This window comes from Globicephala melas, chromosome 1, assembly GCF_963455315.2.
Source record: "Globicephala melas chromosome 1, mGloMel1.2, whole genome shotgun sequence".
NCBI classification, from domain to species: domain Eukaryota; kingdom Metazoa; phylum Chordata; class Mammalia; order Artiodactyla; family Delphinidae; genus Globicephala; species Globicephala melas.
This window is the reverse complement of record NC_083314.1, coordinates 10,975,836-10,994,710: the sequence shown is the minus strand read 5'-3', so window position 1 is coordinate 10,994,710 and position 18,875 is coordinate 10,975,836. Positions and strand designations below refer to the sequence as shown.

General features: G+C 34.5%; 1 protein-coding gene across 5 annotated transcripts in view; it reads right to left on the bottom strand.

Moving 5' to 3' along the window:
• BRINP3 (BMP/retinoic acid inducible neural specific 3) overlaps nucleotides 1–18,875 on the bottom strand; it is a 422,542-nt gene that overhangs the window by 401,006 nt on the left and 2,661 nt on the right. The window contains exon 2 of one of the 5 annotated variants that reach the window (XM_060295819.1): nucleotides 18,615–18,841. The exons of 3 other annotated variants lie outside the window; for them this stretch is intronic. The gene's annotated coding sequence lies outside the window, so the exon portion shown is untranslated. Of the gene's footprint in view, nucleotides 1–17,219; nucleotides 17,637–18,614; nucleotides 18,842–18,875 lie in introns of those variants that run through there. One more of the 5 variants, XM_030884138.2, reaches the window with a different exon arrangement.

Here is an 18,875-nt window from a genome sequence, read left to right as displayed (position 1 = left end):
TGGCGATTGATAATTTTAATTTGCTGTTAGTTGTAACCCTGTAATTCACAATTTAATCCTGAATTATTTCAATATGAGAGGTATACAGCAATTTTGCCACTAAAAACTATCTCAAAACAGTGATACAATATGGCTGACCTAGGTCTTTAGATTCAGTCTTACCCTCTACACAATTAAAAGGTTCAATACCCACATACGATCTGATTTGTTCTGCTGATCAAATATATTCAAGGTAGCAAATTAATCATTGTTACCAAAAACTTATATAAAGCACGTAGAAAAGCACCTATAGCATGTAAGGACATTAGGAGTGTTTCAAAGCATATTTCATACTTACAGGAAATCATGTAATTATATACCATCAAATTAAACCCTACTCTTTGTGGTGAAGTACATGACTTTGTTAAGAAACAGCATGTTGTGAAAGTAGGATATGACTGACCTAGATGACATTGAAGGTCCTATTTTAAAATTCTGTCATTTTTCAATATATAATTACCCAGAACAACTGCTTTTATTATTTTCTTTACCAAATATATTGAAGATGTTTCATGGTCCTCATATTCCCTAATATTAACATATAAGAAAATGGAAAGATGTTCCTAAATTGTGTACAGGGGAACTACCTAAAAATGTTAGTGTTAGGTTTTAATTATTTCTGTTTCTTCAACTTCTGATATGGATACATGTTCCCACTTATGTTCAGAAATGAGTTTTTCTGAAAGAACAGTTTATTAGCACATGGGAATAACAATCCTGTTCAAGTTTAAATTAATTTGGGGGAACTACTGAAATCATTATAAGGTCTTTTTAAAGGGATGTACAATAAACCGAACTATGATACCCAACAGTTCTACAGAAGCCTTCTTTGAGAAATAACTTTGAAGAGTTACAAAACAGGAAAAAACGTAGTGTTAAAATACATTAACACATTTATGTATTTAGGCTTCCAAAGATCCTTAGGACAAGTGGCCATTAGGCTCAATATTCAGGAACAACAGGACTTCATTAGCCTAGTTTGTCACAAAAGCAGGTAAATGCACATTTGAATCACCTTTGTATATGAGTACTAATTTTAAAATTATCCCTGAATGGCCTTTATAATATGATAACTTTATGATACAGATTACCAGTGACAATTACCAGTAGCATTCCTTTGAGGACATTTGGAGTTCACTGCTGAAGTAAACAGCTAAACTTAGAAGTATTGCTAGGAAAAGAAATCATGAGGTACAATGAAAGAAAGTGAATTCATCAATTCCACTCCCTGGAGTGCAGGGGTAATGCACAATGATCTTGAACTTACTATTCCTGGATAAGTGCCTAAGCAAACAACTAAGGAAATAACAATGTCAATGCACAATATTTTCCAGAACATGTAAGGGTGTATTTTATGAAGAATAAAAGAGATTGAAGATCAAAACACAACAAAACATTAAAAACAAAACAAAAACTTGAGTTCATGTTAAAAAGTGGTATTGATCAAGTTTTTCTTTTCATAAACTAAAAGGAAGTAAAAATAGTGAATTATCATACTGTTTAAAAATACATCTTTAGTACATGGCCTACTCATAACAAATTTTTTCTCATAAAATAAAATTTAGTGAGAACATTATCAACTCACACAACATTATTACTTGCAAATACCCAATGGCCTTGAGAATCTGTACAGAAGAAAACACACCAAGAAGATGTTACATATATAGTAATACACACTAATACATAAAATACATCATAAATACACATAATATTATAATACATATATATTCTTGTATATAATTATTCTTCCTCACTAGCTCTCTGTAATCCTATTCCAGGCTAGTAGTGCACTACTTTTATCTAAAATACTGACATACCATGTGTATTTGAAATTCATAAACTACTGAAATTTATAAAATAAAATATGTCCTATCATATTGAAACTGAATTTCTAGTATACCTGAAACTATAAAGGTAAAAAGAAGACTAAGCATCACTGATATATCCTTTAGAATTGTGTGTAACATCATTGAGGCTCATCATTTAGACCACATTATTTCATTATCCAATATCTAGTTGGTATTTCAATGTTAATGATTCCTATTCGTTAAATAATTAACATTGCATGCTGTATGATTTCTTCTTTTATGTCTGCATTTGGACTGATTTTTATTGCTAACATATCTAAAGTATTTTCTTAGGGAATAAAATCCACTTGGGACCTTGCAAATGCAAAGAAGTTTCATAAGTAATTGTGTCAAACATATTTCTTTTTTTATTTTGAAAAATGTAAAACCCACAGAAGAGCTAAGAGACTAGTACAGTACACACATATATCCTTCAACTAGATTCACCAATTGTTTATATGTTACCACATATTCTAGTCAGTATCTCTTTCTCTCTCTCTCTCAATCCCTTAGAACAAAATCTAAGGAAAACTGACTGATTTGCCAAGGTCATATACCCATTCTCTAAATTTCTCGATTTGAGCAACTACTGCATTTCTCTATAAAATAGCTCCTTAACATTCATAATCACTAATACTAAAATGTGTAAATATAAAACTTTCAATCTTCAAAATAAAGTCTCCAATTCCCAAAGTGACTGTATTCATTTAAAAGCCATATTCTTCCAAGTAATTAAATGTAACATATTATTCTACTAAGTATAAATTTTAGAATCATTTTATTATTATAAAATAAGTATATCTGTATAAAACGGTCCCAAATTCTATTCAAATATAAAACATATTATTGTATTATCATATATTACATAATATATGGTAATTATTTTATTATGTATTGAAATAAATGCTAGCTCTGCAGTAAATAACTGTTAAATATAACATTGTATAAGTGAATGAATGATGGAAAAGTTAAAACATATTTTAACTGTAAATTTTTAATAGGTTTTTCCACAGTTATTCATTGTTTATATTCCTATTTAATATAGAAAATAAGCATAAAAGAGTAAATCTTATTTATTATTTACAATGTTCAAAATACTCTGATATGTTTTGAGATGGAGGTAAACCACAGGTATCACTAAAAATACCACTTCTGTCCTCAGAAATTTAGAATTAACTGAGGAAGGCCGTGTGTAAGGTGGGACCCACTGCCTATGGTCCCCTCTGTCAAAAACCAATACCCCCGTCAACTGAAAATCAACATTCTTCCATTTGTTTCTTTTTCTGGTCCCTTATCTTAAAAATGATAAAAATGATAGATACTTCCATTCACTCAAATCTTTTTTTTTTTTTTTTTTTTGCGGTACGCGGGCCTCTCACTGTTGTGGCCTCTCTCGTTGCGGAGCACAGGCTCCGGACGCGCAGGCTCAGCGGCCATGGCTCACGGGCCCAGCCGCTCCGCGGCAAGGGGGATCTTCCCGGACCAGGGCACGAACCCGTGTCCCCTGCATCGGCAGGCGGACTCTCAACCACTGCGCCACCAGGGAAGCCCCATCCACTCAAATCTTTAAGCCCAAATCCTACTTTCCTCTGCCTTCCAAATTCCAAATTCTAGGCGTTCTTCCTCCTGTTGTGAGGGAACCACGGACCGAAACCGCCAGCCTCCGCTAGGCACGCTGATAACCGCTGGTCTGAGCTGTGTTGCAACAGGAGGTCCCAGTACGCCGCTGAAAACTAACTGGGAGAATTCAGGAGGGGCTGAAAGGAGGGAGGACGCGCCAGCCCACAGTATGTCTGATAAAACTAACCTGGAAGAATTCTCTGGCGGGGCTAAACGGAGGGAGGAGACGATGTGTCCTTCCAAGCTCCCAGGATCCTTTGCGCTGGAATCCCTCTCGGCTGAGAGATGCGCGCGCCACCCAGAAAGACCCTGAGTCAGGAGGATTGGCCAGAGACAACCCGGAAACTAACCCCACCACCATAAAACCCGAGAGCCACGTGGCAGAGCAGTCCTGCCTTACCCTCCTGCTTTCCGCCAGGACGCCGCTTCCCAATCAAGTCTCTTGCTTTGTGCCTCCTCGGAGAATTCATTTCCGAGTGTTAGACAAGAGCCCATTCTTGGGCCCTGAAGGGGTCCCCCCCTCCATGTAACACTATGAATCAAATCTATCACTTTCTTCCATACCCACTTTACTTAACTGGGTCATTCTGTACCCCCAACAGTCTCACGGTTGCCTCTTCACTGAATTACTGCAATAGCTTCATAATTGGTCATCCTATCACCCCTGTGACTCTCTCCAATCTCTTCTTTTAACTGCAAAAGTTATCTTACTAAAAAAGATAAATGTGAACGTACAACAGTTTTACCCCACTTATATAATTATGCTTTTGCCCTCTGGATAACATCCAAACTCTAAGAAAATTTATAAAATTGTCTTCCCTTGCTTAACTCTTCATCCATATGCCCCGCCGTGTGTATGCCAGCACCATTATCAACTAAACATCAACTGTTTCAGTCATAGTTGTATTCCACAAACTTACCTCACTTTCTCCCTATCCTCAGCATCTTTGCTTATGCAGTTTACTGCACCTGAACCCGATTTCTACTTGGATCCCTTCACCTGCCCAACCCTACCCTATCTTTGAACTTCAGCCTTGGTTGTGACTTCCTCCACAAAGCCTCTGTGACCCTTTCAGGTTGACTGGTCATAGTTTACGAAGCCATTACTTCCTCTATTATAGCACATTTACACTGCATATTTATATGTATATTTTATCTATTTGCCTGCATACCTCCCCTGCCTCCAAATAAACTTTGTTTTAGGAGGACAATAATCATTCCTATTTTAATGACAGCTGAGTACAGTTAGCAAAGTGCCTGAAATAAAGTTGCTTAATAAGTATTGTCTGAGTGAATGAATAAATGATGATTAATTAAGTACTAAATTGAGGTGTAATTAATGTGATATGGATGGCAAGATTAAGAAAACTTCTTCGATGTGGAAATAAAGAACGTTTTACGAAGGAGTTTGCATCTGAGCTATGCTTCAGGATGGCAAAGACTTTGATAGCGGAGAAAAGAGAGAAATGGAGTTCTGAGGTCATGGTTTCTGTGTCCAAATCATAATCATAAATGACATGTTCAAGTAGTATCAAAGCAAAGCATTCTTAACCTTCAAAAATTGTTAAGAACAAGGATATGAAAGTATCGTTATTAATTACTGTACTAGCTTTAGGTAAAAATATAAGGTATTATCATGATCTCACACACAATTGTGGACAACTAGGAATCTTTTCATTTATGTTCCATTATTCATGGTTTCAGAAGATAGACAAAATGAATGAGAGTTCACGGCGAAAGTCAAACACAAATCCTCTTCTCGTTAACAAGTACAGTGTCTTACATAGTACTGCAACTGTTGAATTTAAAGAATAATAATATAGAAACAGCAGTTGAATGGCTTGCCCCTCCCGCTTTGGAAGGTCATATTCTAGGGATAACTTTATCTGAAGCCCCTCCAAACCCTATACGGTCGGGGTGGAGGGGTGGGGAGAAGACAGTGATGATGAAAATGACATGCTATACTTATTTCCTTCACAACAAAATAAACATTTATTGAGTTCGTTTGATATGCCAAGCATTTTACCAATATTTCCTTATTTTACCCCCAAGCTGCACAGTGTGGTATATATTATTATCACCATTTGCTTATTTAGATGACTGAGGTTCAAGGTGAATAAACATGCAGCAGAGCAAGCTTTAAATGGCATTTCTCTTGAAGTCAAACTGAAAACCAAGCTCTCCCTGTTACACCACACTACAGCCTAATTAGAACTAATTGCATATTGAAGGTTATTTATTAGGATTTTTGTTGTCACTTACTGAAATGCTTTTGAACAAAATAAAAATTTTAAATGGACAATATAAATAATAAAAATAGAAAATAAAATTAAAATGGGATAATTTTATCTCAGGCTATTATAAGCAAGGGATCTGAGTAACTACATATTATGAGTTTTCATCATACAGGTTTTCATATTATGGGTTTTCAAAGCATATCTGCTCCATATAATTTAATGTTTTCAATAAAGATTATATCCTAATCAACTAAATGTGATTCAGTTTAATATCTTTTGAGACATGTACCATAAACTAAAAAAATCAGAAAACTAAGGTTTTCAGCTTGTGTGTGTTATTTATTGGGCTAAAAAGTATACTCACGATCAGACTGATTTAATTTACCTATCTGCTGTTCAGAGATACTGTAAGATTAATTCAATAGGCTTGATTACTCGATCTTGTTATAAATTGCTTTATAGTTTTACTAAAAGAAAAAAATACTATCCCACATACATAAAACAGAATTGGTATCTCACAGTGGGAGAAATAATAACATTTCAGTGGAATGAGATGACTTTAATATTCTGTTGAAATGTAATCATAAATTTTTATATAAAGTCAGTTTTCTTATGTTCCCAAACATGCCAAATAATGACAAGAATATGAGGATCATTTCTAATGAGATTATTTTAAAGAACAATAGTGTGAAAACTCAGGACTACTGCTAAAAATATACATATATGTTATATTTTATAGTAACTTTTGGCAAGGAAGATCCCTGGATATAGCAAAAATAATTTTAAAGGTATAGCTTTTTAAGAGCACCAGTTAAACTCAAGTATTCAGTTTGAAAGCTTATTCAAACACATATGGATAATATAATGCATCATCTTATATGCATGTGCATATGGATTTTCATCTTTGAATGTTCATGACCTACATATAGTATATAGCCAAATTTAATAAAAGAATGAGTTCCATTATTCAATGATTTACATCCTCACTTTAGTAATGATGTATTAATTTATGGCTTTAATTAAATTCTAGTTATGATCTGTACTTTTAGATTTCAAATGACCTAAAATTGCTCTTCCATAATCTAGACATTGTTTATTTAAAGGTATTGAATTTTTAAATAGCCTAATGGAGTAGAATTTGGCATTTTATTATGTAAAGATGTCAAGATATTCATCAAGGTATAAAATTTTGCATGTTTTACATAATGTGTACCATATTCCATATAAATAGGTAGGATTTTGCCACTCTTTTTTTCTATATTTCACCAGGGGTATAGAGAAGTGATTGCTTTACCTTTGTCTGTGCATCTGTTCAAATAAACAGTAATATGTTGAAATGGGAATAAAATCATTCTGACTTTTAGCTACGCAATTTATCACTAAGTCTATCTAGGAATTAAACCAAAAACTAAGTTTTTCTTTTCCTTATGAATTGATAATTCTTTCATTTTTCCCTTAAGAAAGTAAAACTAATTTATAAAAAACTAAAAGTAACGCTAATCCCTAAAGTAAAAAAAAAAAAAAAAACCCTTTCAACTCCAGGCATCGCAGAAACCTGAGGTTACCCATTCAGAGACTACAGCTACAGAAAGAATGGAATGCATTCATATGAATTAGCAATTCCTTTTGAATTTGAAAAACAAACGTTTGGGTGGGTTAACAACTACCTTAAATTCTTTTCAATATGGTGGTTTGAAAATTATTTAAATAACTGCAGATGGATTTCCATTCATTAGTCTTCTAAATTTTACAATATACTACTATTATCCTCTTAAACACCTTTGTTTATGACCAGATGATGAAGGATCAACTGGCATAGTAATCCTTTGGCCTCTAATGCTTAAAACTCTGTCATGCGCATTGATTGTAAGGTTTTGGAACATGCACTGACTTGAATTCCTCTTTATTTTATTTTATTTTTTTAACCTTATGAGCTGCTTATTAAGTCTGCTTATAAGAGATTTTCATTATTTAGTATGTTAGTAATGCATTATTATTGTACTTTTTCACCTTTCTTATTCTTAAAAAAAAAAATGGGCTTCCTTGTTTTAAATCACATTGTAAGACTGGCCTTAGAAGTGAAACTTTTTAGTCATTTAACTCTGCTAAACCTGTATTCCAGAGGGTCCTTGTCATTATTTATTTTATTTAGCTGATCAGGCAATACAGTGCCTCTGAATTACAGCTTTAAGTGTTTTCCATCTTAATGAGGGTTTGTATTCCTCTGAGGAGGTTATACTGCAGAGGGAACTAATCTCCTGCTTGATCCTGTCAATACAATCTTGTCCTACCAATAAAGAGGAAGTTAAATGCTACTACCTAATGATAGAACTGATTAGAAAAAATGAAGAGAAAGTGAGTTCCATTCTTTAATTCTGTCCAGAACATAGGAGAAATTATTCTTAAAAGCCCAAAGTTCAAGAGTAACCTGGGTTATCTTTACATTTTAAATATAAAATATCTTGGTGTTTCAACATAAGTGATTATATTAAAAAAATCTTGGTAAGATTCAGATTGTACTCAATTTTAATTCAAAAGGAAAGTGACCACAGACTAAAGAACAAAGTTTGGAGGCAGGATGTTTAGAATAGTATATTTAGATTATAAAATCTAATTTTAAAGCAAAATACGAGGACTGCTTCAGAAACCTTATTATAACTAGTATCTTTGACTACCAAAACAGAGGAACAGAAGACAGCCTAAAATAAAGATTAAAATAATCAATGTACAGGAGTGGAGTGGAAATAATGGTAACAGACATCTGGATTTAATATGGTTACTATAACTGGCAATATGATTCTGCTTTTTCTGGCATGATCCAATAATAAAAAGCATTCTAGTTTGTGAGGAGAATAAAATATCTCTTGTCAGTAAAAAGAATTCTGTCACATAAATGTAAATTTAAAGAGAATTTGAGGAAAAAGTTAATTGAAAAAACATACTATGTGCAAATCCATGTAGATGCAAAGATAATAAACCTTTTGCCCCTGCCTTTATGGACAACGTCAGCAGTTACAGTTTTGCAAAGCTTTAGAAATGCTTTTTTAAAAAATATTTATAGTGATCCTGAGTAAAAATTGAAAGTACAATACTAACTTGCTGCTCAGCAAAGACATCTGAACTACTGTAAATAAAGGCTCACTAATATATTCCAAGACTAAGACATAATACTGGGATAAAATTCAGAAAACTTGAAGTTTGGTGTCCAAATGGACAATAAATCAATCTCTTGATCTATAAGGGGACTAAAACTTGTTTTGGAGTTAACCAGGCCTAGAAGGTGAAATAAGCTTTTTAATTAGAAATTACTCTACAGAGAAACACAAATAGAAGTGTATCTTCTGAAGTCACACACACACACACACACACACACACACACACAAGAGTACATTTAAGAAAGTTTCGTAAAATTATTAAAAAGTGTTTTTTAAAGATCCTGATTATTTAGGCCATAGGGAAAACTTGTAAAATTTCAAAATAATAATCTTAGTTTCTTTTTATCCATTTGCAAGGAAATGAAAATATTCAAACTTTTCAACCTAGGAGTGTGGGTTATAAACATTGTCAGTGGACTCCTAACCTATCTTCTAATTCTGGTTACAGGGATCATTCAACTTACAGGATAATAATTCCTGTAATAATGCAATAATTCCTGAAATTCCTGTAATAATGAATTCCAGTATAAGCAACAATAGGCAAGGATTTGTGTTGTTTGATTCACTAATGCACCTGTACCACCAACAAAAGTACCTGGTGCACGGAAGGCCCTCAATAAATACATGATAGAATAAGAAAATTAAATTAATAAAGTGCATTTTTGCAATGTTAATATGATTTTTTATTAATTTTAATTCCTAAAAATCAAAAGGCATAACCCATTAAAAATGTTTCCATTGAAAAAAGCTAACATTGAAGCAAACAAACAAAATCACCACACAATCAGATGTCAACTAAATCATCACTCTGAGAATTATTATGACTTTATTAGCAGAACCGTCCTGGTTCCTCCATTTCTCTTAATAGTCATCCTTTAACTCTCTAGATAGAAAATACTTTCTTTACTGACCTATCTATATGCTGAGGAATTTGACAGCCCTCCTCTTCTCTTAAAGAGAATTATATGCACAATATCAAAATTGGACATGTGTGAAAATAAAATGAGTGACCAAGCATTAAATTTGCCTGAGTGGATTAATTAAATCAAAGTGTACTTCAAATAGCAAAAAACCCCATAAGCCTCTTAAGTGCAATTGTATCTTTTCATTGTTATATTCCCAAGCTTTACCCTAGCACACACCATTGATCAGAAATCCAATAAATATTTCTTGAAAAAGAACCAAAAGTAACAAAAAGACATGATTTACAACAAGCAAACCAATCTAGCAGCAAGTAGTTAAATCTGTCTGCTGTTTTCCAATTTCTTCTGAACCACCAGCTAACAAAGAGTGTCAGAACTCTGGGTATTTCTAACTGTAGAATGAGTCTTCAGCAATGGACTTTTGCACAGCTTACCCAGTTGCCAAAGATTCTGGGATGGCCCATATTTGCATATGGTAGCTACCCTTACAGTGCCTGGTATTGGCAATATATTCTACCTTGTGTAACTAAACTCTTTTCTAACAGTGAACACCTGCTTTCCCCATTATTCCCCAACGTGGAATTTTGAAAGCATTTGGTATTTTCAAGGACCACTCTTGTCAATATATTACTTTAACTTTTAAAATAGCTCAAACTGACTCCAAATTCAGGGAGATATAAAGAATTTAAGATACTAAGTTTCAAAAGTAAAGTAAAGTAAACCTATTTTTTTAAAAATCTGTATTATTGAAGAGAGTTTTTATATAAAAAGAGCCAGCCAGATTTTGAAGGATATTATAGGGAAAAATAAATGGGGCATTACTATATCTGACACATAGAAACTGTTGAGTATTAGCTAATACCCAGCATATCATGTACATACTAGTGTAATAGTGGTAATTTTTAAAATCATATTGTCTGAACTGGTCAGGCAATACCTTCTAAATAATAATCATAGAAATCAATATTGCAGGACTTATCTGAGACCAAAATTTGGTAATAGATAAACTTTTAATAATCAGTTAATAATTGTCCAATTTCAAATGCTGAGCAAATAAATTATCTTCAGCTTAGAACTTTGCAAATCTATATCCAAAAGACAGTAAAGCATATCAAATTGTTATCACTTTTGTCATGAAAGAATCATGTGAAGCTAGATTAAACTTTTGTTTACCTTACTGATTCAATATTATTGATGAGAAAGAAATATTTTTAATAGTTAATCACAGCAGTTTATATTGGAGTTGTTGGGTCTTACTCTAAATCCAAATTGATCTCCTTAAAGAGAAGCTGTTAAGGATAGATTTACAAAGTTATAATGACATGAGTGATCTTTTATATTCATTCTGGCCTGTCATCATATAGTTGTAATTTGTTGTTTCATCTTTTAGATTGGTTAAATAAGAGATGTGTTAAAATGTCCACATTTCATGGATGGATGGAAGAGACACATGAAAACCTGCTAGAGCTCACTCTAAGAGGAAACATGGATGCTCCAAGTTATTTTTCTCCAGACAGTTCAAACATAATTAGTGTTATCTTTTTAGCTGAAATATAAAGATAGTTATACATTTAAAATGTCAATAATATGTCCTTGATCTACAAGTTCTCAAATAAGGAGAGAAGTGTTACAAAAAGCTGTGTGTGTTGGGGAGGAGCGGTGTAAGTCTAGAATCTGTCTGCACTCAAAGGTGAGAAGATGCTGAAAACAAGTACTTTAGTCAAAAAAAAGGTTCAAGAATAATTTTGTGCTTCTTAAGAAATTGCTTGGGATTGCCTTTTTCTTAGCTATGAACTTTAAGTTTCAATTCACAGTGAAGACTGGATTCATTTCTCTTAGTTCACATTTCAAAAAATGAAAGTGCTATTTTTTAAGTGACTGTGAAACTTTCAGTAAGTAGGAAAGAGTATCTCTTACAAATCCAAAAAACTCACATGCTATCATAATCGCTTACTCAAGACAGGTTTTGAATTCAAATTAACAAGTTGTTTAAAAACTTCATTTGGGGGCTTCCCTGGTGGCACAGTGGTTGAGAGTCCGCCTGCCGATACAGGGGACACGGGTTCGTGCCCCGGTCCGGGAAGATCCCACATGCCGCGGAGAGGCTAGGCCCGAGAGCCATGGCCGCTGACCCTGAGCGTCCGGAGCCTCTGCTCCGCAGCGGGAGAGGCCACAATAGTGAGAGGCCCGCGTACCACAAAAAAAAAAAACTTCGTTTGGAGTGAAATTAGTAATAAGGAACAGAAAATATACTTTCTAGTTTGTTGCTGTTGTTCATTGATCACTGGCAATTCATTTTTTTCTAGATTATTCAATTTTGGAAACTTTAGTCTTCTTCCACATTATTTGATAGTATAATCTTGGAAATATTACTTTTCACATGTATATAATGTATTGAAACTTTGTATATTGGTGACAGGTCTGAATGAATAATCAGAAATTCTCATTATAAATTCAAGTAAAGCCACTCAATTTAAATGTTTTGAGTAAGCTAGACTTGGTCTGTATATTAATATATTTGCTGTTATATAAGAACATTTTGAGAAAAGTATGGGTTAATTATCTTAAAGGATCATTTGTTTACTTTATTGTGTGATTTATTCAACCTTTAATGATTTTCTTCTAAATATTTAGATTTTGTTCATTACTATTTGAGGTGTTCACGTCTGAAAAAGACTGTTCCACCATCTCTGTACATACATTTATGGGGCTGATTTTTCAAACCATTAGAAATACTGCCACACTAAAGACAGGAAAGCCACAACTGTATTGTCTACCCCAGGAATTTCGCGATTGAATTAACTTTTGTTCTATATTTACTTTAGCTAAACAGAAGGAGCTTCTGTACACAGTATTAAAACAGTTACAAATACTTGCATCTTAAAAGTGCATGCATATCAAAGATATTACAAATTACAAAGAATACATGATTAAAAACCTGCATAAACATATGTGATTTTGTATTATGATACTTGAGTGAACCCATGCTAAATTTACTCCTTGATTTGACTTAATCACTTGCCCAAACTGGCTTATATTTGTGGACATCATCTGAAATGTTTAAAAGATTATAGTTTTCAGTTGTGAGAGTGTTAAACGAATCTGTAAAGTAGCAGTGTGTTTATATACAGCCACTGTTTGACACTGAAAAGCTAAATGCATGCTTACTCAATTCTGGTCTTCCCAAGGCTAGATTGCTTTTTAATAGTGCAATATTCTAGAGATAGCTTTTAAAATTAACAAAATGCAAAACTCCAGAAAAGTTCATAAAAAACAGCTCAATCCTGATGAGGTTGTCTGATATCTGCAGAAATCAGGAAGAATAAGTCTATCTGTAAGTATTCTTTCACAATAAATCTATAATGGAATTTAAATGAAACACACCATTATGAGACAATAATTCTTATACAGCAGAGAGCTACAATACGTTCGAATGTAATGTTAACATATTTATTAATTTAATCAATAAATGTGTATTTTATAGATTTAATTTGCTGAAACTATAACATGGGAGCTCCTTTATCAGCTATTAAAAGAAATTTGCTATGCCTTGGGTGCTTTCAGAGGCATCCACATCTGAGTAAATTAGGGTTTATGCATTAATACAAATGCTCCTAAAGAAATAATTATAAATATAGTTTACACTGAGATACATACCATTTTTAACTCTAAACTTAAAAAATAAAAAATCTGAGAAATTATGAATTGTGTGTAAGAAATAGCAATGAATATAGAAGAATAAGACTCTTTAAGATTTCCTAATTTATTATATTGCATGTCATTTTTCCACATCTGAATTTATGCTTTCCTGGTTAAAAATAAACAGTTACAAAATTAACACAACTATTTATGTCATGATAAAATATGTAGTAATTCAATCAGCTCATTAAAAGTATATTAGTTATATCTTTTAATCTTGGGGGAAATGCAAAACTGGTTAGAAAATAACTGTGTTTATTTCAATTAGAGCATCTATTAGTTATTCATGATTTGTTACTTTGAATATGAAATTGAGAAATATCCCAGAACTGTTTGCATGAATACTTTATTTCAAACCATAAGTATAGAAGAGCTAATTCATAGCTTATGAAATAATTATCTATGGAGATTTTGTAACTGGATAGGTCTGCAAATAACTAATTGGATATAAATATTCTTAATAACCCATCAAATATGCCTTGAAATGATAACAATAAAAGTCTTAAAATGTTATTGATGGGGATATTTGATGACCAGTGTAAAATGGTTTGAGTGGCTATTTGATATCGCTAAAAAGAAAAAAAAAAAGGGGGAGCTAGGCCAGGACTTCTAGATATATTTTCAGCAAAAGGGCCATTAGTGTTCATGATTAAATTTCATCTTCAGAGAATCTTTTACTCTTTTATAGAATAGAATAGACATCTTAATACTATTTCCTTCTTTTAAGAATCAAGATCATCCATTAGCAATCAATAATATTAAACACAATTTTTTTTCTTTTGTTCTCCTTTAGAACTCATGAATTGTAAATATTAAAATCATAAAACCAAATAGCAGTGCATGGAAAAACTGGTCAGAGTTACACTACTAAATGTCTAAATGAAATTATCCATGTAGCTGCTAAATTAAAACACCAACAATGCTAGATGTCACCTAATTAATCCTGGTAAGCTGAATAAGAGTTGATAATGTCAGAAATTACAAGTCTGGCTTTTCTCGAGTTTCTTCATTATGAAAGTTGTTATATGAGAATATCTCGATCTTGTTTTCAATTAAACTGACAGAGATCAACAAGTTAATATAAATCTGCTAAGAAATCAGACTTTCACTAAATGACGCTGAAAAGTCAGTCAAGAGCAACTATTTTTGTAAGTGACTCTTCTCCGAGAACTTCATTAAAGCCAAGGTAAATACGATGTAAATAAGAACTAATGTGCCTTAAGGAGTGTACTCTTTAAGCTTGTGGTTTTTGTTTTTTGTTTTTTAGCTACACAATATCAAAACAAAAGAGATGCTATGTAAACTCATTAGACACCATAAAAACATAGACCAAGAATATTTGGCGCTAATTTTTTTTTCAGTTGAGTCAACATTACTTCTTGCATGGAAAAAGAATTTTATCCAGAAACCAAACAAAAAAATCAAACATACATGGTATCTTTTTCAAAATACATTTTGTTTTCATAACGTTTGTAATTTTAAAGCATCCTCATCTCTTCTATCATTTTTTCTGCAAAAATACTATGAAGTAGATGGTGTTTTCAACCATGTGAGAGATGAGGGCTGGAAGGAGTAGTCAAGACACCTTACTAGGATCGCATTAGTGAGATGGAACTAGAAATAAAATTGAGGAAGGGTTCTTAGATCCATCTCTCTCTACTTTTCACAATAACCCAATACTAAGAGGTAAAAAGAAAACTGTTAAGAATCTTAGAAGAGGACCTCATTAATCATAAGTCATAATCATAACATACAAACACCTTTGGGATATTTTTTAATAAAAGATAGATTTGTGCTAAACTTGCCACGGATGGGCGTTACATTTGTCTTTGCGTCTGAACTTTGAACTTCTAATATCTAATTTTCTAAATTATTAAAATTTTAGACACTCTACTCAGTAACTACTCTTTTTGGAGATAATATGAAAAAAGTCAAAATAACAGGTAATATAGGAAACTGAAGTATAGGCTGATAACAGAGCATCAAAGTTTTGAAGTCCTATCAGTTGAGTTCTTTGCACTTGTAGAGAGAAACACACAAAGGCACTATTCAGAAAAGAAATTCCATCCTTATTTAAAAAACACACAAATCTAGGAGTAAGGCTAATTTCATATATGCATGTATGTATATGATACACACACACATGCACACACACACTCTTAGAGTCCCAATGGTTTCTTCCTACTTAGGTTTGATTTACTTGATTATCATATATCAATCATTCTACATGAAGAAAATCAAAATGTACTGCATTTTATAAAAAATGTACATTTTCATTACAATGTTGAGTTTATTAAGAGAAAATATCTCATGAGAAGCTGGAATGACATATTATCTGATTAAATGATAAATGAAATCAATCATATGGTATCATGTCTACTTCATTTAAAAACACTATTAAAGCAATGTAATTTAAAATAAATACCTTTTTTACTCACCCAAAAGTGGGCATACATATGTAATACAATGTATAATAATGGTATATTCATTGCAGTAGAACTCCAGAGGGTAAAATGCAAAAGAATTCAGGAATTGGAATTCATTGACAAATTACTTTTTCCAGTGGAGTAAAAACTACCTCTTGCATCAAACTAAGAAAAGCACCATAACTTTGCAATTTTATGACCCAAAGTCACAATTATCTTTCATATTTCTTCAAGATGTTATCAGTGAGCCTTACAAGCAGAAAAATTATTGATCAGGGATCTACGTCAATAAATGTAAGTACTAAAATTATTTCCAGAGAAAAATCTTAAAGAATACAATTTCTTAGAAAAGAAAAACTGCTAGAAATAAATGAAATAGTTTTAGGATTATAGCTTATCAAAATTTTTTGCTTCACTGTGTGGGGACTCCAGACTCCTTCAACATGTAAGCAAAACAATATCAATAATAACAACATAACTTATTCAAATTGTGGTTTTCATTTTAATTGAGATTTTTGGGGGTTGTTACGTCTGATAGTGGAAGAAATCTATTGGCTAGTAACATTATACATCTCCAGAACCTGGAATTTTAAAAAGCTTTATTTATGGGAGATTTTCCATAATTTAAAAAATGTGTTTATATTTTATTTTTCAGTTTCCAACTGGTTTCTTAAGCCCAAAGATTTCTATACTGGGGTCATACATAACACTGCTTTAGGGCAAGCTCTTTTCTCATCCTGTTTGACAACTCAACCCACCTTTACCCCAAGGATTTTTTTTTTTTTGAAATTGAGAAAATTACATGAAAATACCCACAAAACATTTCTCTCAAGTAGTCAGAATTAAATTGCTAGTTGAAGACGCCCTTAATAGTTCTCCAATTCTCCTTTATATATTCAGGTCTATGACCTTAACAAGAAGCAGTTTTAAGGCATTTCTGCAACTACTAGCTTACATCCTTCATTAGGGTTCTACATTCCTTCCTCTAACTTCTACCCTCCCCATTTCTTCCTCTCACCTTGGCCCAGTTTATGATTTTTGTAACATTGTTAAACATTTAAATAAATGTACCTTGAACATTCAAGTGAATGCATGTTAAACATTTAAGTGGATTTAAATGGTTCTTGAATGCAAATATCAAGAAGTTATGCATCATATCAGACCCATTTGAAAATACATGTATTCCATCGCTTCAAACAGGGAAAAATTACCACGGGAGGGGTCAAACACAGGTTATATCATTGTCAATAAAATACAGACATTCAGTCCTTACCTGCTTAACTGCATGATGACAAATCTAAACAGCTTGCAAAAGAAAAAGTACCCCAAATCTGAATCATCCGTCTTCGAAGCTGCTGTGACAGTTTTATACCCTAGTGCTTTCTTCTTTGCTTACATCTATTTGACAGGCTAGACTATTTGTAAGTAATAGGAGGGTTATTTAGCAACCCCAGTCACCTCTTCCTCGTTTCAAGCCTCGGGTTGGTATCTCACACAGCCGGAAAAATGCATCTTATCTTCGAGGGTAGAGCCTCCCCAGCGTTTCCCAGTCGGATTCCCATCAGAAGGTGGTCCCTACTCTAAAGGGCTGATTACGTTTCTGACCTGGTGCAAAGTAAAAGGGACTGTGGCTCAACTCTTGGAGACTAGTAGAACAGCCATCGGAGTCTTAAACTCTCTGCCACTGCTCGGCTGCAGAACGAGCATCGCCAGCAGCCCAGAAGCACCACCCCCTCGCGGGTGGACGCAGGAGGGGAGCGTTCCCAGCCTGGACCCTCCTACCTCCCGCCCCGCCTCCAGGAAAGGGGGACGGAAACCGAAAAGCCTAACTTGCAAGTGGGTATAACAGAAGCTGAAAGACTCACAACCCTTACTCTGTGCTTTTCACTTATATTCCAACCTCTGGCTCCAAGTTCACATCCAACTCTTTCTTTCCCCCACCGCTCCACCCTCCGGATTCCTGCGAGTTGGTGAAGGAAGGGAGGGTGTGACGGTCAGCAACACTTTCACACAGAGCCTGAGAAGTCAGCTATTCTAAGCCCAACTAAACGGATGGATGGAGACTCATTTTTTATGAAGCAGGCATGCTGGAGAACCGTCATTTCTCAGTCCTAGGTACAGCTCATTAAAAATAATAATAATAATTAATAAATACAAACGCAGATGGGCGCTGCTGAGGGATGCTAGAGCTTCCAAATCTGGCCTCTAGCACAGAAAAGAGGTTTTGCTCAAATTCGGCGGGAGGAAGACTGGAAATGGAGCGTGAAGCAAGGATGAACCCCCTGGCGCGCGCCCGGCTCCAGGGCTGCGAATGCCCACGCCGGGCGCCCGTTCGCCGCAGGGGCCTAGAGCCGAGCCTGCGCCGGCGGAGCGGGCGGGGCGCGGGGCACGGTCCCCACCCGTGAGGGTCATCCCCATTCCCGGCGCCAAGCCCGGGCCGCCCGGTCTACAGGGCACCTTGTCCTCCGCGCACCTTGTCCTCCGTGCTCCCGGCGCCCAGGTGGCTTAGGCGTTGCCACGAGCTGCGGACAAATCTCCAGGCAGAGTCGCCTGTTGCTCGCCCTCCCGGTTAAAGCGTCCTTGACGGTGCAATGCACATCTCCCCTCCACCAACCTGAGTTTCAGGTTATGATACAGGAGAAAAAAAAAAAAAAAAAAAAGCACTTACCTAAGTACCTGACGTCTGTGCCTTACTGGAGTAGACTAGGTTAAGAAGCAAAGATCTGACTGCACGGAAAGTTGGGTTGTTTTTTTTTTTCCTTCCCTCCCTCCACTCCTGCGCAAAAGCAGCAGTCCTCCAAAGAGGATGTTTGAATTGGTGAATTATGGTAAGCCCCTCGTTTCTTCAGCTGAAGTCTCGGGCGCTGATGGCACTTGTCAGTCAGGACGACCAGGCTGGGAAGGAGACCAGGTAGAAACTAGTGACGGG